Genomic DNA, 16,893 nt, shown 5'->3' with positions numbered 1-16,893 from the left:
ATCAATCAGTTGAAACAAATAGAGCATGAAGCACAAGAAGAGTAAAAGGATTTGACTATGAGCTGGATAGGCAAAATCTTTAAAGGGTTAGGGTGGAATGTGACTTCATGGATTATATCTGTCATTGAGAGTGTGATAATCTTACTAATTGTATTCTTAGCAATTTGGTTAGTTTACAGCATCTTAAAAGGAGAGATACAGAAGAAAACGTCCTGGAACCAGAAGATAATAAAGGCACTGACACGAGATCCACGCCCACCATCTTCTGGTTCTCCAGTTCGTGATAGCATCCACGACAACGTTTACATCAACCATGGATTTGAAGAACGTCAAGCATAAATTGAGGAATAAAGGACTGTATCAAGTGAAAACATTTACACCTATAGTGAAGTGAAAATGCTTTAAAAGGGGGGAGAATGATAGTAAAGGGTTTTAAAATCATAAAATTCGGGGAATTAGGAAGAAGCTAGACTTAGTGGGGCCCTGGAAAAATGTTAAAAATAGACTCTGAAAATGTTAGGCTTTGTGTTAGCCAGATCATGTGAAATTGCAACTGCGTAAGCAGTATATGATAAATGATATAATTGTTAGATGTGATGATTGTTTAGTAATTAAATATAATTATTGTTTAATCGTAGGAAGAATCATGAGAAACTATGTTAGAAGTTTGAGGGGGGCCATGAGGACCCCATGCTTGGATGAAATCAATGTATACAATAGAACAATATAAGTTTAATAATTAACTTGAAAGTTATATAACGATAGAATATAAAAACATGTTCATCCCGAACCCATGTCGGAGTCAGATTTGGGGTTGTACCCCTGACACCCAGAGCTCTTCAATAAAAGCACCTACATATAATCATTCTCATGATTCTGTGTTTCTGAACGCTAACACAAGGGGTTTCTTAACAAGAGCCTGGGTCACTCTTGTCTCCTGGAACGGATTATAACTTAGGGTCAAGGCAAAAGAATCCAAAGGAAAAGTAGAATTGCATTTAAATATACACTTGTACTAGTAGGAGTACTGAGATACAGTAGCTCATGGCTGTGGCCCAGGCTCTAAGGCTGGGATGTGTTTGTAGAAATTATTCTACCTTTCTTAATGTCACCTGGTCTTAAGACATGGGGTTAGGAATTCACTTGGTTAGAAATCCATTTCAGATTTAGGTGAAGTGTGCTGTTTTGAATTGTTTAACTTGTTTAGTCTATTAATTTGATGTGCTCATAAAAAAGCCTGTAGCTCACAAAATTGCCTCAAACAAGGTGAAAGGAATGTGAACTTCCAAGCTAGAGGAAGATAAGAGGGGCCCCACGGACCTTGAAACAGGAAGCAAGCCAAAACTGAGGCTGCAGGAGACAAACAGACAACCAGAGAGCTCTCTGCACAAGGACTAATAAGAACTAACTGTAATGCAATGAATATGCATGAACCTGTTTCGAAACTTAATGCATATGCAACAGGTTGGGGGACAAAGGGGAGTTTGGACTCTCGGGGGTGAACATGTTCTTTAAGGAGCTGTCCTGCATGCTTCCGGCACTGAATGAAGATACATACCTACTTCACAACTTTTACTAGTTGTGGAGTTTGTTTTTTTTTCCATAAATCAGTCTCACTTAACAAACAGCAAGACGTGGAGAGATATAGACTGTCAGCAGGACATGGAAAAAGCATTAGGACCCACAGTATGGGTAGGAAGTAATGGAATTTGGACCACACATTTGCCCTTAGGAGAATCAAGAGTACAATGGACACTGGGAGTATTAAAGTTATGTCCCTTGTGGAAGGAGTCACCATTGGGACCCCAACTATGGGGAAAAGTTAAAGGTGATGAAACTTGGAAACATCCCCGTACAGGAACCATAATTGGATGGATTTTAGGATCTATCTTCACTCTGCAAATATCTACCTTCAGGAATAGACTAGCCATACACAATTTGATTCTGCAAATCAAAACTTTAGCAAATGCATGTGTCCTGGTTCAGGGCAAATTTGGGAGAGAACCCCCAAAGAGGTTCCTCTAGAAAGCAGATTCAATTGGCCCCTCCCCACAACCGGTTCAGGAAAAAAATACCTCCTTGGAGAAAAGTGGAAAAAAATGTTTATTAAACAATAAAACCTAAACAATATTAAACAATAAAACCTCTTGCTGCTTCACAAGAGAGACAAACTCAGAAAGTCCCCTCCGTGGGCTGTAGCTGAGCTCACTCAATCTCTGATGAGTCCCTCCAGTGCTGAAAATGTCATGGCCCAGACCTGGCCCGGTGGGCCAAAGGTGCGAGCTGCTGGTGCTCTTCTGGTGTTCAGTCCAGAGCAGGTTTAAACAGGTCCAAAGAAAAGGAAAGAAAAAGTCCAGGGAACTTCTTTGCCTCATCTAGCTAAAACTAACTAAAAACCAAGGAGAGCTCTATCCCGCTGTCTATCCATCCACAAACAACACAGTCCAGGAGCAGGAATGTGGAGGAGTAAGTGCAATTTTCTGAAAACAAACTGCACACTTCTTCTCTCCCCCCTTCACTCTCGGAACAAGTCTTAAAGGTGCAAAACTTATTATTCAGCATAAACAGAACAGACGATTGGGGATAAAAGCATTATATAGTCAACCTAGGACCGCATGTCAGTTGGGGTTTACTGACATAAAGAACAATTGCAAGCCAAGACTAAAATGACCTTACAAAACAGATTGGCTTTAGACCGATTGCTGTAACATGAACATGGATTGAGTAGATACTTGAATTTTAACAAGAAGACTTGTCATGTGCACATTCTGAATGCGACTGCTAAATTGGATGATCAGATAGAGAGGATAAAATCGGTTGCTGCATCTAGCAGAGAATTAAGGGCACGATTATAAAGTAACTGGTTAAACAAAATATTTAAAGGATTTGGATTTTCTCTGGTTGGTTGGCCTCACTTTCACAAAGAATAATTGTGATTATAGTACTAATTGTAATTATGATACTTGCTTTAAGCTGCATAAAAACCATTTTTGCTAATGCAATGTGAAGAACTTATATGATGTTAATAAAGAAGCAAAGTGAGGCTTATGAAGGCTTGAAGGGAAGACAAGCTTTACAAGCCTCAAAGGGGGGATGTTGCCAGATGAAAAATTGTTTACACCTGGTGGGTTAATACAATGCTTATTCTTCAAAAACCACTGGCCTATGAAACCACACAATGCTTATTCTGTAGCAAGAAGAAATGGAAAGCAACCAGCCCAGTTATGCCAACTTTTACCAGTTCACTCAGTGGTCAGATATGACACTGGGGTTGCCAACCACCAGGGACCACCAAAGGGATCCCCAGGACAGAAGAATGCATGTGCAGAGGGGAGGAAAAATATGTTAATGATTTCAAGGAAATTATTATCATATGTATGTTTATTCTGGGAAAATCAATGAATATGTGTGTAAAATAGAGTATATAGGATTTTTTTCTATATTCAGCATGTATGCTAGGTGGAGTTATCCCCCTTACATCCAGCTGAATAAAGAATGCCTGCTTTGTAATGCTACATTGGTGTTAAGGAGTTTTATTTTTACCAATTTTGGCAACACTGGGAAATTCTGATTTATCAATAACATCTATTTTTGGTACTATTGAGAGGAATGATGGATTTGTCTTTATAAACAAGCTGTGGGTCTGCTGGTAGATAAAACTAGCATTGAGAGATAAAAGAAACAATGGGAAGGATTCCACCGATTGATGAATGGAAAAAGATGTTTGTTTTTACAAATACACTATAGGTTTGTTGATAAATGAAATTGGACATTGAAAGATGAAAGAAACAATGGGGAAAACCCCTAAATTCCATAAGAATTAAAAATTAAAAGGGAGGGTTATACATTAGAGGGAAATCTCTGGTATCAGGCGATTCAGGAAGTCTGTACCTCTCAAGTACCTCAGCCAATGGGGAAAGAGAGAAGGGAAATGCAGCCGGGAAATTAGGATAAAAAGGAGGCTGTGTCCTCCAAAAATTTGAGAGACCCCAGGGGAATGCCCCATGGCCTCTCCCTTTATTCAAATAAAGACAAAGGACTCCTCTGTCTCCTTTTTGGACATAAACCTCTGATGTTTGTGAATTAATTTTCCTGACACTACAGTTCCAATGGTGCATATTCCCTGCCATTCAGGAGGTAGAGCCTTTCTAGCCTGGTTTTCATAAAGTCAGTAGTATCCCATATTATGTGGAATAGATCACCAACGTGTATTTAAAATACTCATTCCTGCTACATCTAAATACAAATGACACTTGCAATCATCTCCTACCATCATTCCTTGGTTACAATTAGATAACTCCATTTTCTGGTGATGGGCTGCTCCTGGTTGTTTTAGGCATCCTTGAACAGAGAAGGTCTCAATGACTACTACTTCTACCACCAGAATTTGTTGATCTATAGGGGGTTGGGCTGTTTCTCCCTCCAAAAGAGCATCACACTAGTTGAAGGAAAAGCATTGGAGATTACATTTTGTGTTTCAAGTCCTATCATCTGAATACTTTCATCTGAATGAGTAGGAAATTGAGAACAAATCCAACAATTACTACTATTTTTCATCAGTGTTATGGCTAGCAATAGTTTTAGGTATGAATTTTTCTTCCAAGGGTCAGGTAGTATTTGTTGCCTTTGTGTCATGTTAGAGGGGTCTTTGGGGAAAAGGACATTGCTCCCTTTCCCTTCTTGCCAATTGTACCTCACACACTTGAAGCCATACTTGTCATTATGATCATTATTTTCAAGGTCTTTCTAGGATGGTTGACTAAACCAGGAACAAATAACCATGTTGTAATACTGGAAACATTGTTTGGTAAACACAAAAAGATAAACTACTTAATGTATCTCAGTCTCTGGTTCTGTTGCAGCTTTATCTGCAGCGGATTTGCTGTTTGCTGTACTGTCCAGTACAGTTCTGGGTTCAAAGCTGGCTTGATTTGGCTGTAATGGATCCACGAATCTACTCCTTGCACCTTCACAGCAGTATTGACAGTTAGCAGCACTTGATATGTTCCCTTCCATCTTTCTCGGAGAGGTTCTTCAGTTTTTGATGTATGCCTTGTCTCCAGGTTGGTATGGATGGGTGGTGATGTCCAACATCATGGGTGCTGCCAGCATAGCGTATCTGTGGAGAGAAGACAACACTTTCCCTAGGGATAAGTTGCAATAAAGCAGACAGGACTCAGTTTCTTCATGCAGAAAAGCCCCTTCTTTATTCACATAGTTCATATTTACAGGAAATATTAGAAGGCACTGTGTTAAACCTAATTGGTCAGCAATACACTGACACTCAGTTTATTGGTCAGTAAATGGCTAGGGTGTACGTCTGTCAAATCTCTCTATATTTGGTTAGTTTACTTATTTTCTTCACTGATTCTCATGGGACATATTTCTTGTTTAGAACAGGTGAAAACAGTTTTCTTACCAGAATAGCTTGTTGTGTTAACTGCTTTCATTCTTATGATTTTTCACATGGGAAGTTAGCTAGCCGCCCTTAGAAGAAGTAACAGGCCAGCTGGTAATTTAGCAGAGCAAGGCCTGATTTTATAAGGCCTTTCTTTTATAATATATCTACTTGTATGCAACAGGGATATAATATATTCAGTTAGACACTGATCCCCACTGATTTGGATATTCCCTTTGCTTTCTGTAACCTGATACAGTCGCCTGTACAGTATTTCCTATGAGCTCACCTTTTTCTTTTGACGTAGGTCTAATTTGTACATTCAGTAAGGCCAAAGGAAGGGCATCTGGCCATTTTAAATATGATTCCTGGCAAATCTTACTAATTTGTCTCTTTATACTCTGATTCATTCTTTCTACTTCCCCACTCGACTGAGGTCTCCATAGGGTATGCAAGCCCCATTTCACCCCTAACATTTTAGCTGGGCTTTGCACTATTTCAGCAATAAAGTGTGAACCTCTGACTGATGACATTCACACTGGCACTCCAAACCTTGGGATAATTTCTTTCAACAAAACCTTTACCATCTCTCCAGCTTTGTTGGTGCAACAAGGAAAAGCTTCTGGCCATCCTGAAAAAGTATCTACCAGTACCAATAAATACCTGTACCTGTTTGGCCATGGAAGCTCTGCTAAGTCTATTTGCCAATAGCCTCCTGGACAATTTCCTTTCTTAACAGTCCCAGGTGTAGGCTTTCTAATTTGATGTGGATTGTTCTTTAAACAGGTTTGGCACCTTTTAACAATGCTTTTTATGATACTAGTCATTTATATGCTCAAAACTTGAGGCTTCAATGCTTCTACCATAGACTCTGTTCCCCAGTGAGTTACCTTATGTTGTTCCTCTGCAATTTTCCGCATAAGGTGTTTGAGTTGACATACATAGGTGGCCAGAACAACCTCAAAACCACAGCTGAAATGCAAAGAGTAAATTTATTTCATTAGCTACTTAACTGGAGGATCCCAAAGCAGCACCTGGGCAGAGGCACACAAGCAGAAACACAAGCACTGTTAAGCTTAGTCCATGGTAGCAGGTGGGGGCTGCTGTTTGCACCCATTTATCAAGGAAAAAAAGAAATAAACATATAATTCTCTATGGTAAATGTGGCAGCAGTTCTCTGGCCACAGAGAGAAACAATTTTCCCAGGCATTGTCCTAGGGAAAAGTCTGTGAGAAGATCAGAGAAAAGAATGAGAAACAATTCTTATCTTCACTTGCTGCACCAGTTATTGTGAACATGTGGAATGTGTTATGGAGATTTATTTACCAAAGGGTGGTTTCTTAATTAGCCAATGGTGATGGTGTTTGGATTGGTGGACCAATTAGGTCCAGATGTATCGCAATTGTCTATAAAAACAATGGGTTTCTTAATAATTATATATAGTATAATATAATAAAGGGATTGATCAGCCTTCTGTGAATCATGGAATTAATGCTAATTATTACCTGGCTGGGAGCCTGATGTGACAACAGGTAAATGCCCCAGTCCTCCTGTAAAGGCATTAAACCCCTCAGCTAGCGAGGCACCACCGATAGGTTGCCTTAGTTGATGTCTGAAGTCCTGTCAATGTCAAATGTTCCTCTCAATGCAGCTGATTCAGCAGTCATGTTGTACATGCTGTCAAACTCAGAATAGCGTATGTGGTGTTGAGACCTAGAGGTAGCTCATCAGGAAGTGGACCAGTAAAGTTCCTAGGCACAGTGCAGTTACTTCTACATTCCGGGTAACAATTGCCTTTGATGTCCTATCTAAACCCTAGGTGAAGGCATACCCCAGGTGCTCTGTATTTGCTATGTGGAGAAGAAAAAGGAAAAAAGTTACCACACACAAGTATTTACATAGTAATCCTGCAAAAACGTATCCAGAGTATGGACATGTTGTACAAGTCTACAAAACACAAGGAGCCAACCTATGATAAGGAAGGAAGATAGGAGTGTCATCTCCTTCCAGTAATACATACAGTGTTGCCCCAGCTCCTTCAGCCAGAATTACTTTGGGCCTGTTACCTTGAGATGGGGTGATTGCCCACAAAGATTGAAGAAGCTTGGTTTGTGCTTTTTCAGACTGAATTTCAATTTGATAGTGGGTTTGTGTCACGGTTTGATGCTGGCACAATGCCAGTGCACCCATGAAAATATATGCTCCCTGGTGTCTGCTGTGAGATGTGACCAGGAATAGAGCAAAGCAGGCTCCAGCTTAGGAATAGAAGGAAAACGTTATTAACCTAGAATTTAATATAAAAAGAAACACACACAGAACTCAGAATGAAAACCTTCCAAAAACATTCCTCCTCCCCCCACCAAATTTCCAATACATCCACCCCTCAGATCATCAACTCTCAGTCCATCATCACCCTTTAGATAATCAATTCTCAGTTCATCAAGGAGAGAGGAGTCCCTCTTGTACCATAGGCTTCCCCTGGAAACACAGTTGAAACCTCTTGTGTTTCCATGTCACACGTGGCACCGCCCAGAGAACATTTGCCATTGTGACATCTTCCTTCCATGTCCAGTGCTCTCACCACTGCGCATGGACCAGAACTGCTTCTAGGGTTCCTCTTTTAAGGATGATTTGCCCAGTTCCAAAAAAAACCAGTGTCTCTCACTTTCAGAACACCAGTCCCCCCCAAATTCACCCCCTGGGGCCGAGGCGTCTCAAGAACAGAGATCTTCTTCTTCCCTGAAGACGGAGGGCACCACCCTCCACACCCGTCATCTCTGTTCATGCACTCCTTCACATAACATCACTGCACTCTCTTGGCTCCAAGACATTGCCTCCCCCTAAATGCAGTCTCTGTGTCACAGTAAAAATGGTTCTGTCCATGGCTATACAAGAAAAGTCCAGCCAAAGGCCACTCCATCACCTCCTCTCATCTAAGATTCTTCTCAACTTCTCTCGTGGCCCATTTCCTCTTATCTCATCTCTATCTCTCTTCTCATTCAACTCCAGGAGGATCAGCATTTGTAAGGTTTCTATAATTCAAAAAAAGGGTTAAAAATCTCAGGCTCTGCCTGTCCGGAACTCCCAGGGCTGCCCTGCCCCCCCCCTTCTTGGCCGGCCATGCTATCAAATTTCAAGGTGGCACAGGCACAGGCTGGCTCTCTCTCTCTCTCTCCTGGCGGGGGTGGCTGCCTGATGCCTCTTGGTGCTCCTCCACCCTTCCATCCTGCAGGGGCCTTCACCTGCATGGCTTCTTCTCCCCCGCCCAGCCCACAGCTGGGCAGGGGAGGTCTGACCTTTTTCACCAACCAGAACCCAAGAGAGCTTCCCCCTGGGAGTTCTCTGCTTTTAACCCCCTGTGTTCTCAGAGGCATATCCATGTCCTCAGTGGCCACACCAGGTGCCAATATTCAAATCTGAGCACCTATTGGTTTGACCACAGCATCCCAAAAAACCTCACTTCCTTTTCAAACGAGGACACTTTGTAGCATCAATAACAGAGTTCCAATGCTGTCTCCCCTAGACAAGGCCTGGGAACTTGTCAAAGATACCTGAAATACAAGAACTTGAGAATCTGATATTAACAGAGGATCTAGCATAAGGAGAGAAGTTGTCGTACAGAACCATACTCATTCAGGTGTTATTACAGGAATTTTCATATCTAGACCAACAAGCTGTGGTCCCACCACATAATTCATTGGTGCAAACAATTCCATTTCCCCTGTAGTTAATATTTTTGGAGAGATACCATCTGGAAGAACCTCAATCTTCACCATGTTTTGTACTGGAGGTGAAATGATACAAAAATATGGTGTCTGGTTATGAATATTCCAGTTGTTTAACAAAAATCTTGCTTTAGCAAGGTGTGAACTCTGTTGTAAAGTTGTAGTTCTGGTTAACTTTTTCAATTCTTCCTTCAACATCCCATTTATTCTTTCAATCATTCCATTAGCTTGGGGATGGTAGGCAATGTGGAATTTCCAGGCTTTGAGCCCAGTTCTGGACATTACTTCCACTAAAGTGTGTTCCTTGGTCACTCTGTATTTGATGCGGATGTCCATACTGATGGAGTTGCAATGCCTCAGTCATGCTATGTTGGTTGGCACATTTGGTGGGTTTAAGCAAAGAGCAATCCTGACACTATTCACAGTGGTGAAGACATCACCACCCCCTTGATGGGGGCAGAGGGCCAATGTAAGCAACCTGCCAGCTAGTCAAAGCCCACTGACCCCACTGTACTCTCCTCAGGGCCTATGTAATGCCTTTAAATGCAGCTGTGTACAAATAGTAGTTATGTGCAAATGTCTTATACACATGTAATGGCAAAGGGGGTAATGTCCCAGGCATGTGCATTCTGGACTGACCAATGTCCACAAGTTATATGTGCATTCATAGCTTGTGCAAGTACCTCAGCTGAGGTCATATCATCTACTTCCTTATTATTTCATGACTTGAGTCATCCTTCTCATGGGCTGAGACATGTCTTACTTTTAAGGGATGCTCTTGCACATGTTGGCAAATTTGTTGCCATATATCTGCCCCCATACAGGGTATTTCTGTACATGCCAATCTTCCTGGGCCCAGCGGGGTAACCACATTGTGAGACTTTTGTATACAACCCAACTGTCAGTGTATAAGTAATGTGCCTGCCCTTCCAAGATGGCAAAGGATGTTGCGACCAATTCAGCCCACTGACTAGACGCCTGTACACCCAGAATCAGAGAATCACAGAATCAGCTGAGTTTGAAGGGACTCACCAGGATCAAGTCCAACTCCTGGCCTTGTGTAGGACCATCCTCAAGAGTCACACTGTTGCATATGGGTAAAACCTTACAAAAGAAAGGGCTTGTAAAACCATGGCTCAGGCCTGCTGCTTCGTCTGTGTACAGCTAACAGCTAGCCTGATAAGTTCCTGTGAGAAAGGAATTGTAACAGTGAGAATCAGCTTGCATATCAATCTATTCCTGTGGGAACCAATTTGCACCTGTGAGGAGAAAGATTCTACCCATGCGAAACATCTTCTATCCAGAAGACAAGAATGTAAACATTGTTAGAGAGGAAAGTTTTTGATGGACAGGTGTCCTGGGTTGACTATATGATGCTTTTATCCCCAGTCGTCTCGTTCTGTTTATGCTGAATAATAAGTTTTGCACCTTTAGGATGTGTTCCAGAGAGTGAAGGGGGGGAGAGAAGAAGCGCACAGTTTTTTTTTCAGAGACTGCACTCACTCCTACACATTCCTGCTCCTGACTGTGTTGTCTGCGGATGGACAGACAGCAGGACAGAGCTCTCCTTTGCTTTTAGTTAGTTTAGCTAGCTGAGGCAAAGAAGTTCGCTGGACTGTGGTTTTTTCCCTTTTCTTTGGACCTCTTGAAACCTGCTCTGGACTGAACACCCAGGGGAGCACTGGCAGCTCGCACCTGTGGCCCACCAGGCCGGGCCTGGCCTGCGACATTTCCAGCACCAGAGGGACTGATAAGAGACTGAGTGAGCTCAGCTGCAACCCGGGGATGGGGTTTTCTCAGTTTGTCATCTCTTTTGGAGCAGCAAGGGGTTTTATTGTTTAATATTGTTTAGGTTTTATTGTTTAATAAACAGTTTTTTCCACTTTTCTCCAAGGAGGTAGTTTCTCCCGGACCGGTTGGGGGGAGGGGCCGATTGAATCTGTTTTCCTACCAGAGCCCCTTCGGGGATTCTCTCCCAAATTTGCTCTGAACCAGGACAACAGGTACACTAGCCATTACTAAGCAATGAACTGCGTTGCAATAAGTTACTAACCAACTAGAATTAAACACGATGCCTTCAGAAAACCATATAAATATGAGCTGTGAAGAATAAAGATTTGCTATGGTGGATAAAAAAACATGTGTCCCGTCCGTCTGTACTGCGACATCATACCATGTGCCTGAGAGCATTGTCCAAATGCCTCTTGAACTCTGTCAGGCTTGGTGCTGTGACCACTGCCCTAGGGAGACCGTTCCAGTGCCCAACCACCATCTGGGGGAAGAACCTTTTTCTAATATCTAAGCTAAACCTCCCCTGACACAACTTCAGGCCATTCCCTCAGGTCCTGTCACTGGTCACCACAGAGAAGAGATCAGTGCCTGGCCCTCCTCTTCCCCTTACAAGGAAGGTGTAGACTGCAATGACATGACCCCTTAGTCTCCTCTTCTCCAGGCTGAACAGACCAAGTGACCTCAGCCACTCCTCATATGGCTTCCTGTCAAGGCCCTTGACCATCTTTGCAGCCCTCCATTGGATGCTCTCTAATAGTTTAATATCTTCCTTATATTGCGGCAACCAAAACTGCACACAATATTCAAGGTGACACCGCTCCAGTGCAGAGCAGAATGGGACAATCACATCCCTTGACTGTCTAGCGATGTTTTGCCTGATGCACCCCAGGACATGTTTGGCCCTCCTGGTTGCCAGGGCACCACTGACTCATATTCAACTTGCTGTCAACCAGGACCCCCAGGTCCCCTTCTGTCGTGCTACTTTCCAGCATCTCATTCCCCAGTCTGTCCATACATTCAAGGTTGTTTCTTCCCAGGTGCAGAATCCAGCACTTGCCCTTGTTTAACTTCATATTGTTGGTGATTGCCATAGCAGGATTCCTGGAAGTGGAGCATATGCAACTGCTCTCCATTTTCTCTTTCCAGTGGCCTTGTATGTTGCTCTCCCATCTGTAAACCAGGTCTCTTTCCTGTGCTCTTCTGTTATCTCGTCATAAGGGGACGCTCCCTCCACATGAGATGCAAGGAAATCCCCAGGGGAAGAAGGTTCCCCCAGCCCGGGGGAAACATTAAGAGACACAGTTCCCAGAAGAGTGGCATGTGGAGTGGTTACATGACATTTTCTCAGTAAAATCATTGCTGTAAACAATGTTTCCATTTGCAATGTGAGGCTGACTGGGCAACCCCCGTATGACCCCCAACAAAATTATCAGTTACCCACCAATGAATGGGGACAGGTGTGTGTACAGTCATGCTATCTTGGCCTGTGATTCTTTCAGTATCTTGCAATGCCCAAATTACAGCTAGAATTTGTTTTTCCATTGGGGTATAGTGTGTAGCAGAGCCTTGTAATGCTTTAGACCAAAATCCTATAGGTTCTTTCTGATTTTTTGGCCCAGTTGTTTGCCCATAAGACTATGTCATCTAGAATTGTTGCTTCCAGTTCACAAGGATATTCTTGCCTAGGAGTGTACAACTGGTCACACTCAATCAAAGCATACTTGCAGGCATCAAGGGCCTCTTGTTGCTTGGCCCAGGGCCAATCAACTTTCCTCCCAGGCAGTTTCTGCAGAGAGCGTATCAGTACTGCCAGATATGGAATGAAAGTTCTCCAGCACCCTGAATGCCCCAGAAAAGTTTGCAGTTGGTTCACTGTGGTTGGTACAGGACATTGCTGGACTGTTTGCTGTACTCTGTTCAGTATTTCTCTAGGTTGCCCATGCTAAACTATCCCCCCAAAAATGCACAGTAGTACCAGGGCCCAGTAAGAGCCTGAATGAGAGATGCGGGACTCCTGGCGTCTCTTCAAAATGCAGTTTATTGTATCCAGGACGTTACAGCAGTCCAGGGTCATGGATGACAGAGCCTGTGCCTACAGCTGTCAGCTCCAGCTGCAGACAAGCCTGAAAACCCTTTAGTTTTGGTTACAATGCATTATATACTTTTCTTTGCTGAGCATCTTAATACAGCAGAACAAATCTATACCTTAACTTTTATCTATAGCCTATCATAACTACTATAATTACCATATTCATGTTACTATTTTCCAATCACTAAAAGTTAGTGCGTTACAGTTTAAGCTAGAAGTTGTTTTTCAGTTTTCTTGCAGTGGAAAATTCTGAGACCTTTTTTCTACTTGCAGCATCAGCAGACTTATTTGCCTGTGCTATCTTTCTGCTTGGTAAAAACATCTTTTTTGAGATGGGTTTATCTTTTGCTCTAAGTCATAAAAACCCCTTCTAACTAAGATACCCTTTGCCTTCTTAGTTATCTGTGACTGTGGTCACAAGGGTTTTCAGGATGAAGAAGAGACGAGAATGTTGACTCCATGTTTCAGAAGGCTTGATTTATTATTTTATGATATATGTTACATTAAGACTATACTAAAAAGAAATAGAAAGGAAAAGGTTTCTTCTGCAGCTAGCTAAGCTAAGAATAGAAAAGAATGAATAACAAAGATCTGTGTCTCAGACAGAGCAAGAGCCAGCTCTGCCATGAGTGGTCAAGAAATCCAAACACCCACAGGAGACCAATCACGGGTCTACCTGTTGCATTCCACAGCAGCAGATAACCATTGTTTACTTTGGTTCCTGAAACTGCAGCTTCTCACAAGGAAAAATCCTAAGAAAGGATTTTTCATGAAAGATGTCTGCGACATGTCACCTTTTTTTATTTAATTAAATTAAAAGGAAAAAGCTTTTGTAATTTTCTCTGCTGTACTCATGCTGAAGAAAAAGACAAACACTTGACAGGTTATCTGTTGCCAATCAAACTCCACTCAAGTGCTCCTGTGGAATGCACTGGGAATTTCTTCACCTGTAGAACATAAAATTCTATCATATTACTAAAACAATTCTATAATATAAGAAAATGCAAAAACAATGTAAAGAAAATTCAAGTCCGAGTAGCTGAGTTTCAGGAAAAGTCCATGGCTTGAAGATGTTCCTCTTTGCCATATCTGAAAGTTTCTTTTGGTCCTGAAACAGGCCTGCTACAGAAAGGTCCATCAATAGTTATCAAAAGTCCATTGACAGTCTTCAAAGAATTTTGAGAAAATTTCTGAAATGTCTTGCCACAGCCCTTTATTGAACAACTTGGGCTGAAGCCAATCCCTGGCTCCTCAATGCCTCTGAGCTGCTACCAGCTCTTTCACCCTTTTTTATTCAATTTAATTTTTTTTTTTGAATTTTTTTTTTTTTTTTTTTGTCTTGTCGGAAAGAGCAGCAGCAGCAGAGGAGCCAGAGAGAAGCCCTTGGGGGCCCTGGCCCATGTGGAAGGATCAGGAACCCCAGACCTGGCCCACATAAAGGTGGCCCAGGACCAGAAGGGGGAAGCAAAGCCCCCAAACCCAACAGGAGGCCGGGAGGTGGCCCTGGCCCAAGCAACCAAGCCAGACAGCCCAGGCCCAGCCCCCGAGGCAGGCTCTGCATTGGCACAGACCCGCACTCTGCTGCCAGTACGATGGCAGAAGGGGTGACCAAACGCTTCCTTTCCCCCCAAAATCACCGAGGCATGCCGGCAATGGGAAGACAGAAGCTGTCCCGAGAAACTTCGTCTCGGGTCTGGGGATGTCCTTTCCCCACAGCAGACAAGCGATGCGCGCTTCCTGCTGTGTCCTCTGCCTCTGCGATGCAAATGCACCAGGTGTTCCTCCCATCTGCCTCACGGCACCACCTCCACCCCCTCTGGGCTGGGGACCAGGGGCAGAACTTTCGGGACCCACCTCCCCCTCGCCGCTGGGGCACGCGAGGGGCGGCAGAGAGATCCGCATCCCCCAGGGGGAAACCCCGGACCAAACACCCCCCAACCCGCCAAGAACGCTGATCTTGAAAACAGGCAGCCGGGCTGCGCCCACAGCCAGCTGTCGGGCCATGCCTCCTCCACGGAAGGACAGGCTGACGCCCTCTTCCCCTGTCCCAGCTCCCCCCGTAGGGGCAGCCCCGGGACAACCCGAAAAACTCGGGGAGGAAGTCACGCTGGATGCAGGAGGCGCCGCTGCAGCTGCCGCCGGCTCCAGGGAAGCCTCTGACGCAGACACGGAGGACGGAGTCCCCGCAGGGGCGGGCGAAGGGGCCGCCTGGGGAGGCGGCGGGGGCGGTGGGGGTGGCACGGGGTCGGCAGCATCTTCTGCGCTGGGCTTGGACATCGGCCACGGAACCGCAGTCGCAGAAGGCGGCGGGACGGCCGGGGGGGAGCGGTGGATCGCTGTTGCCCAGCAACATCGGCGCAGCCGCGGGAAGCAGTGTCTCTGAGACCTCAGATGCAGACGGGGAAGCTGGCGGAACCGCGGCCGGAGCGCCCACAGGCTCCCCGGCAGGGGCGGCCGCGGGACGGGCCGCGCGGGGAAGCGCCCGCACCCGCGGGGCGGGTTGGGGCGGCGCTGCCAGCGCTGGCCGGGCCAGTGCTCGCGGCGCTGGCCGGGGCGGTGCCGCCCACTCCCATCCCCCCTGAGAGCAACGGGAGGGGGGAGAAACCGGCTCCGTCTGAACATGCTCCAAAGACGCAGTAAAAAAACTTCGGCTGCGGGCGAAACTTCGCCCCCCCGCTGCGGTTCAGGGGGGCTGGAAAGCAGCAGAGCGTCCCCCTCCAAAGGGTCTTCCCCCAGAATCGGGGGGAACGGGGCTTTGCCCTTGCAGTTAGCAATCCAGGGAAAAACAGCTGCTCTCCGTTTCAAGACTAGAAAGAGCAACAAAAAGGTTGGATAAATTGAGGGGCATCCGAACCCACGGCCCAAAAAGAATTGGAAAATTGAGTCCATAAACTCCCAGACGAACATATCGAGGGCACATAGCACATTCGTAAAAAACCCAAAGAGCTTTGCCCATCGAAAAAACTCATAGAAATCTGTCTCCAACAGGAGAATTCCGTCCTCTTCACCCCATTTTTGCCAGAGGGCAATAAGTTTCTCCTCTAAAGGGGAGAATGGAACCTCATCCTCTAGGGGAGAAGTCCTCCAGATGAGCAGCCACAAACTGCGAATGGCCTCATCTTTAGGAGGGCAAAAACCAACAGTACCTTGTGACAGTGTCCAGGACTCTCTGGCTATCTGCACGGTGCTGCTGAGCTTTCTGAACATCTTCCTGGAGGCTTTTCAGAAGGTTCTCTTTGTGGTCAGCCTTGCTGTGAACTCTGTCCAAATTCAGATCTTCAGTTCTTCAGCTCCTGGCTAGAATCCACTTCTGTGGTCACTTGTGAAGCAACCATCAATGCCACACATTCGGGGCTCACCCAGTGCAGCAATGCTCCTCTGGTGGTCTCACCAAGTGATGATTGTCCTCCTCAGTCAGGGGTCACCAATTGTGACTGTGGTCACAAGGGTTTTCAGGATGAAGAAGAGACGAGAATGTTGACTCCATGTTTCAGAAGGCTTGATTTATTATTTTATGATATATGTTACATTAAGACTATACTAAAAAGAAATAGAAAGGAAAAGGTTTCTTCTGCAGCTAGCTAAGCTAAGAATAGAAAAGAATGAATAACAAAGATCTGTGTCTCAGACAGAGCAAGAGCCAGCTCTGCCATGAGTGGTCAAGAAATCCAAACACCGACAGGAGAACAATCACGGGTCTACCTGTTGCATTCCACAGCAGCAGATAACCATTGTTTACTTTGGTTCCTGAAACTGCAGCTTCTCACAAGGAAAAATCCTAAGAAAGGATTTTTCATGAAAGATGTCTGCGACAGGATCCTCCATCTGCTTGGATTTTTGCAAGGGCCCTGCAGAAGTCCTTAGCAGTGTATTTGCGGGTCAAATACAAA

Source organism: Agelaius phoeniceus, chromosome W (genome assembly GCF_051311805.1).
Source record: "Agelaius phoeniceus isolate bAgePho1 chromosome W, bAgePho1.hap1, whole genome shotgun sequence".
Lineage (NCBI taxonomy): Eukaryota > Metazoa > Chordata > Aves > Passeriformes > Icteridae > Agelaius > Agelaius phoeniceus.
The sequence above is the reverse complement of the archived record's forward strand: the minus strand, read 5'-3'. Positions refer to the sequence as shown.